We start from the raw sequence: 6,452 nt of genomic DNA on the forward strand, positions 1-6,452 counted from the left end.
TTTTTATTCAAATCTGGGAGGAAACAATAAACATTTCTTTAAAAATCCCTGCAAATTTCAAAATCAGCTTCTTTTATTGGTGTGTTTGCACTGGATATAGAAGATAGAAAGTCATAAATAGCAACACATTTTTCCATCACTTACCGATGTCAAACTATAGTTTGGTAACTCACTCATTGAAGAGAAAAATCATTGTTAAATGCCTTAACAGCACAGTCAAATATTTAAATTTAGGATGCTTTAAAGACTAATTGTGGGAGTTATTTTCTTGCTCCACACAGGCCACAAAGGGAGAGAGAGAGAGAGAAGATGGCTGCCAGAAATGTCTGTGTGCTGGTCATCTTTGCAGGTTGGTGGCTTCACATCTGATCGCAATAAATTGATAATTACAGCAAAATCATTACAATGAATATCAGTGATGAACAGGGAACCAATAAGATTTCTTTCTCCTGGGTTTAGACTGGGGAGTCACTATATGTCTTTACTGTCTTACCTAAAGATCTGGGACAATGAAACATCACAGAGTAACAGGGCAATGACCAGTAGCTACAGTAAAGCAGTGGGTAAGGGTGATAGATGAATATAAAAAATTCCAAATATTACCAAATTTAACACATCACATGTTTTTTTTACCATAATCTCTTGCCAGAGCAAGCTATGAATTAGACGCCATTCATGATAAAAACCAAAAACCTATGGGTTATCAAAAGATAAAGATCCATCAGTACCTGTTCCATCTTACTGATCTATTTAGTATTTATGTCTTCTTTACGTTCTTTATGTAGGGGTGATCAGTTTGACTGGAATGCTGGCATCTTGGATAATGGGGTGCGAATTTTTATAGTCCTTTAAAAATATGTGACAGTCTAGTAAGAATTCTTAATAATTACAGTTTTTTTTTTTATTCAGTTCTAGGTTTCAACAATCTGAGATTAGACAGAAGTCTTCCATAAAGTCATTCACAATCAACTCAGGTGCAGCTCAAACAGAGATGACAACATTAGCGAGTGCATTAGATGTGACTGAAGGTGTGTCGAACACACCGAAGGCACAAATAATCACAAACATTCCTGGAACTGCATCAGTGAATATGATGTCTGGATCATCTGTGGTATCAAGAGCATCATCCGTTGCTACTGCTGAACCCTCTCGGCAAACAACAGCTGAGACAGCAGCAGTGAGTGCAGCTGGGGCAGTGAGATCTACAGCTGCGGGAACAATCGTCTCATCCGAGACTATAGAGAAAGTTAAGATTTTACTTGGAACAAAAAAGGCAGAAAGACAGGAAACAGCAGAAACAACTCCAGGTGAAACAGTCACCACATATGAACAAATAAAAGAACATGCCAGTGTAGAAACACTGACAAATACAACTCAAAAAACACCCGAACCTGAGAGCATAAGTGATTGTGATATCATGCAAACATTTAAAAGTGAAACAGATGTGACAATATTTGAGAAACCATCAGAAAAAAACACCATACCAAAACAAGAATCAGGGACAACCAGATTTGCTCCAACTATAACAGCTACAGCTAATATCAGGAGTGCAACTCCGATACCTGAACCAGTGACAGACAGAGCAACTCATTTCATTACCAGTAAACTGAAAACTTCAAAAATCACACCTGAAAATAAAGCAACAACAAAAACTAGACCAGACATTACATTTAGGAGTAGGACAGCAGCGGTTATGACTGAAACAAAAGTAGATTTAACTAAAGGACAACAAGGACCAAGTACCATCATAAAAAGACTAAAAACGGCAGCAACGGAGCCATCTAAAGTTGAAACAAGCGAAAAAAACACAGTTAGACCCCAAAAATCTTCTCAAGCTATAAAAACTTCCAATGGTCCAACAATAAATGAGTTTACTGGTATAAATCTTATAACTATGATTCAAACTGCCACTGGAAAACAAGAAAAAAGAGTGGGAAAACAATTAAGTACAGCTGGTTCGGGCGTAACAATAAAATCAAATGTATTAACGACAATTAAATCCACCGTGAATGATTTAAACATCATTTCACCAAAGAGACAGACTGCTAAAGTGATCGACAAGTTGACAACTCAGTCACACAAGTCTGTATCACCTTGTACAGGTAAATGTCAAACCAAATCGACTACTAAGAATAATACAGGCAGACGAGGCCAGGTAAAGAAGCCCCTGTCCTATGATAAAACTTTTTATTCTGCTATCACTATGGGTAGCATCCTGGTTATATGTGGCCTTCTAGCACTTGTTGTGTTTATAAAGGATTTTACTGGGCCCAAATAATATACTCAGCATATTCAAATGCTGGTTAATTGTTTCATTAATTAAAATTGTGTATTTGTTTCAAAAACAACTAATTGAATAAATAACTAATTCATTAAGATGAATTCAGATCATGACTGTTTTTTCATGAATTGATTTTGTTTTCCAGTAAAAGATGAAAATTCACACAAGATGAAAATTCTGTCATCATTTGCTCACCCTCATGTCATTCCAAACCTGTAGGACTTTCTTTCTTCTGTGGAACCAGTTTTAACTGGTTATGTCCATAAACTATAGGTCAGTGATAATCAAAACTGTTTGGCTACCAACATTCTTCGAAAATATCTTCTTTTGTGTTCCACAAAATAAAAAAAGTCATACAATTTATGTATGGTACGAGAGTGACAAAATAATGACAGAATATTCTTTTTTGGCTGAACTGTCCCTTTAAAGCTCATGATACTGTATAAGAAGATACAAATTGTATGACTTTGTGTTTGCTTTTAACAATTTGCTTGTAATAAGCATGTTTTCTACAACTTTAAATGTGACCACACTCAATAAACAGCTCAAAATATAATCCCAATAAACCTGAATATTGTTCGATATGAGTTCATATCATAGGTCCTGTAATATGATAGATCTTGTACATCTGATGTATCATTAAAATGTGTCTCATTCAAAACATGAAGAAAATTGCTAAGCTACCTGTTGTGCACAAAATCCAACCTACGAAGATGCTCCGCCCCCTGGAAGTCCACTGATTGGCGGAATTCCCTGTAACAGATTGGTCAGAGCCTGTGATTTTTCACATGTATTAGACCTTGGTTGCGAGCTGAACTAATTATGGTTCTTGACCGCAACAATATTCACGACTCACAGGTGGCATTATACTTTGAAATGTTAGTGATGGGAATTCTGGCTCTTTTTAGGGATCCGGATCATTTGACTCAGCTCAGCAAAAAGAACCGGCTCTTTTGGCTCCCAAATGGCTCTTTATTTAGTATGCCCTACCCCTTCTGGCTTTTATAATTCAGCCAAATTTGTCAATGTTTTGACCTATGTCTGGTATGTGTGCACAAATATAATTAAATTATTCAACGTAATTAAACTAAACTTTTAAAAAACTTGAGAAAGATTTTCTCAATTCAAATTCAATGTAATATTTCTGGCTCCATAAACCTTTCCAAAATACCATAATTTTACAAAATTTTTTGGCATAAAAACCAAAAACCAAATTTATGTAAGAACATAAAACAGAGCGCTTGATCTGGGAAACATCTGTAGAAACATCGGATAAATGTCTTAGAAAAAGCAGATTTACATACATTCTAAATCATAAACATCTTCAAGACATTTTCTAAACATCCGCGTGAACACCGGAAGTTGCTGCCGACTTTATTTCAGTGTAGTGACGTATTTCCAACTGAAACGGAATATTGAATAGAGGGCATGGTTTTATGTTTGCGCTCCTCCTCTCTGTCTCTCACGCATAGCCATAGACTGTAAAAAAAGATGGATGACACATCTACTATTCCTTCCACTATATAAAAGTGAAGCCAAAGCATCTTAGTATGGCCGCTGCCATCTTGAGTAAATGATGCAGCTTCATTTTTCAGGATGTGTGAGGCACACCCGCTCATAGCAATCTAATGGTTGGAGGGGTGTGTTTAAAGTTGCAGTCCGTAAGTTTTGCCATCTCTGTTTGAAAACCTGGAATTGCAGCTGGGTGCGGAACAAATATTGATTTCGGATCATTTTTAACCAAAAAAAGTTATGGACTGCAGCTTTAAGGATATTCTGCCCAAGCCGTCAAACTGACGTCATCAGAAAAGGAATGCCATTCCAGAGCGGAAGTAAATGTTCAGATTTTGATTAAAGATTACGAAGACAAAATTTTTTTTCAGCGGATTAACTTGCACGGATTAATTGTTTACATCAACACTAGCAATGTGCGCTAGTAAAATAAATAAAGTCAATTTTGATTCATGCGGACTTTAACATCTGATAGGAAACGTCTTAGAGACATATTGCAGATGAACAATCTAAAATCTAAATACATCTTGTAGATGCAAATGCAGACATTAAATAGCCTATGCGATGTGTTCAGTTTATGTGCCCTCAGGGTAGTGAACTATCCAAAACACAAACTACAAATCATTCTCAAAATTTAACATGGTGTGCCATTTAACAGATAAAAACTAAATTACTAAAAATTTAATTATTAAAAACTAAATTAGATATAAAAATAAAAGCACGTGTGTTGATTCTGTTGACGTGTGCGTGCGACCAATCGCGAGCGAGAATCATCACCGACACATCAAGCAACATAATCAGTAAGTTACATGACGTATGCATGCCAACGATCAGTGAGTCAAAAATCACCCCCATTATTTTGTCTTGTATTAAGAAAGTAAAAAAACAAAAAAAACAAAAAAACGGCTTAGAGACGGGAGCCGACTCATGTCGTTCACTTAAAAGAGCCGGCTCATAGAGCCGACTCGTTAGCGAACGACACTCACTGTACACCCACAACGGAAAGCAACAGATTTTTACCACAATAGTAACGGATAAGAAAAGATGACTGGCCCCTGTATATGTAACCCATATGGCCTCGTTGGCGCAGTAGGCAGCGCGTCAGTCTCATAATCTGAAGGTCGTGAGTTCGAGCCTCACACGGGGCAAAAGCTTTTAATCATGACACGACGAGTACACACTCACGTATACCTACCAGTGAAGACGCTGTTTTGTTGGCTATGTCAGATACGTAGGGTGGGTTGCAAATGAAGTAAATTCACATAGTACCGAATGTACTACACAGAGACTCTAAATGACCTTCATCTACAGACAGAAAGACAGAAAAGAACTAAAAATGCTTTGGCAATATAAAGCTATATATGATTTATATGACATGAAATAAAACGTTTTGAATGTAAGCGTTTTATAAATGTGAAAGGATGTGTTTATGAATGTGTTTCAGAAAGAGCGCACACAATATTGTATTTGTGATGTTCTACTGCCCCCTAGTGCCAGAAACAAAACAAAACAAAAGGATTGTTTTTGTTTTTGCCACTAGGTGGAGGTAGAACACCACAGACTGTCAAAATTATTAGCATGCCCGTACTAAGCACTATGTGCTGTAGTAGCTCTATTACTGATACCTGATTTTTCTCTCTTTCAGTTGTGTCTGAGCAGATGATACTACAGTTGGTAGTTATAAGAATGAGTGTGTTGATGTACAATTTTCCAAGCAGCTATTAAAGGGTTAGTTCACCCAAAAATGAAAATTAGCCCACAAATGACTCACCCTCAAGTCATCCTAGGTGTATATGACTTTCCTCTTTCAGACGAATCCAGTCGGAGTTATATTAAAAATTGTCTTTGATCTTTCAAGCTGTTTAATGCCACTCAACGGGTGTTGCATGCATCAGTCCAAAAGAAGTTAAATAAAAAGCACCCATCCATAAAAAAAAGTGTCTCACACGGCACCAGGGGGAGAACAAAGTCCTCCTGTAGCAAATCGATGCGTTTTTGTAAGAAAAATATCCATATTCAAAACGTAATAATCACTTTAATCAAGCTTGCGCTCACTGTTGTAAACAGAATTAGTTCTGGGCGTTGCGCATGCGCCGCTCAGAAACGCAGCCGAGAGATCAAAACAAAACAACGGTCACTTATTAGAAGTACAAAACGAGGATTTAAGAATGTCGGAGGATTTCTATATAAGCCAAGAGGAGACTGGTTTTCCTTTGCTAAAGTAAGGAAACTGAATTGTATTCCATAAAGGATTATGTGTTTATGAAACACGTTAATGAAATTAAATTATATTCCAGTTATAAATGTGCTTCTGATTACAGATAGCCTGGGATCAAGCTAGATAATTCCGCACCCAGCTGCAATTCCAGGTTTTCAAACAGAGATGGCGACAAAGAGGCAAAACTTACGGACTGCAGCTTTAACAAACGTTGGTTTTGACGAGATTCACCGGCGCACGCGCAGCGCTGAACTCATACGTCATCAGCCCGGAGCTGCTTCCTTGTACAACTGTTGGTGCAAGCTACATTAAAGTGATTATTAAGTTTTGAATATGGATATTTTTCTTACAAAAACGCATCGATTCGCTACAGGAGGCCTTTGTTCACCCCACGAAGCCGTGTGAGACACTTTTTTTTATGGATGGGCGATTTTTATTTAA

General features: G+C 37.2%; 1 non-coding gene across 1 annotated transcript; it reads left to right on the plus strand.

Annotated features, from left to right (window-relative positions):
• The first annotated feature begins 4,868 nt into the window (after positions 1-4,868).
• trnam-cau (transfer RNA methionine (anticodon CAU)) lies at positions 4,869-4,941 on the plus strand. Its single transcript has one exon. It is a non-coding gene; the product is annotated as a tRNA-Met (tRNA).
• The last annotated feature ends 1,511 nt before the right edge of the window (positions 4,942-6,452 follow it).

This window comes from Sinocyclocheilus rhinocerous, unplaced genomic scaffold (assembly GCF_001515625.1).
Source record: "Sinocyclocheilus rhinocerous isolate Xijiao unplaced genomic scaffold, SAMN03320098_v1.1 scaffold1619, whole genome shotgun sequence".
Classification (NCBI taxonomy): domain Eukaryota; kingdom Metazoa; phylum Chordata; class Actinopteri; order Cypriniformes; family Cyprinidae; genus Sinocyclocheilus; species Sinocyclocheilus rhinocerous.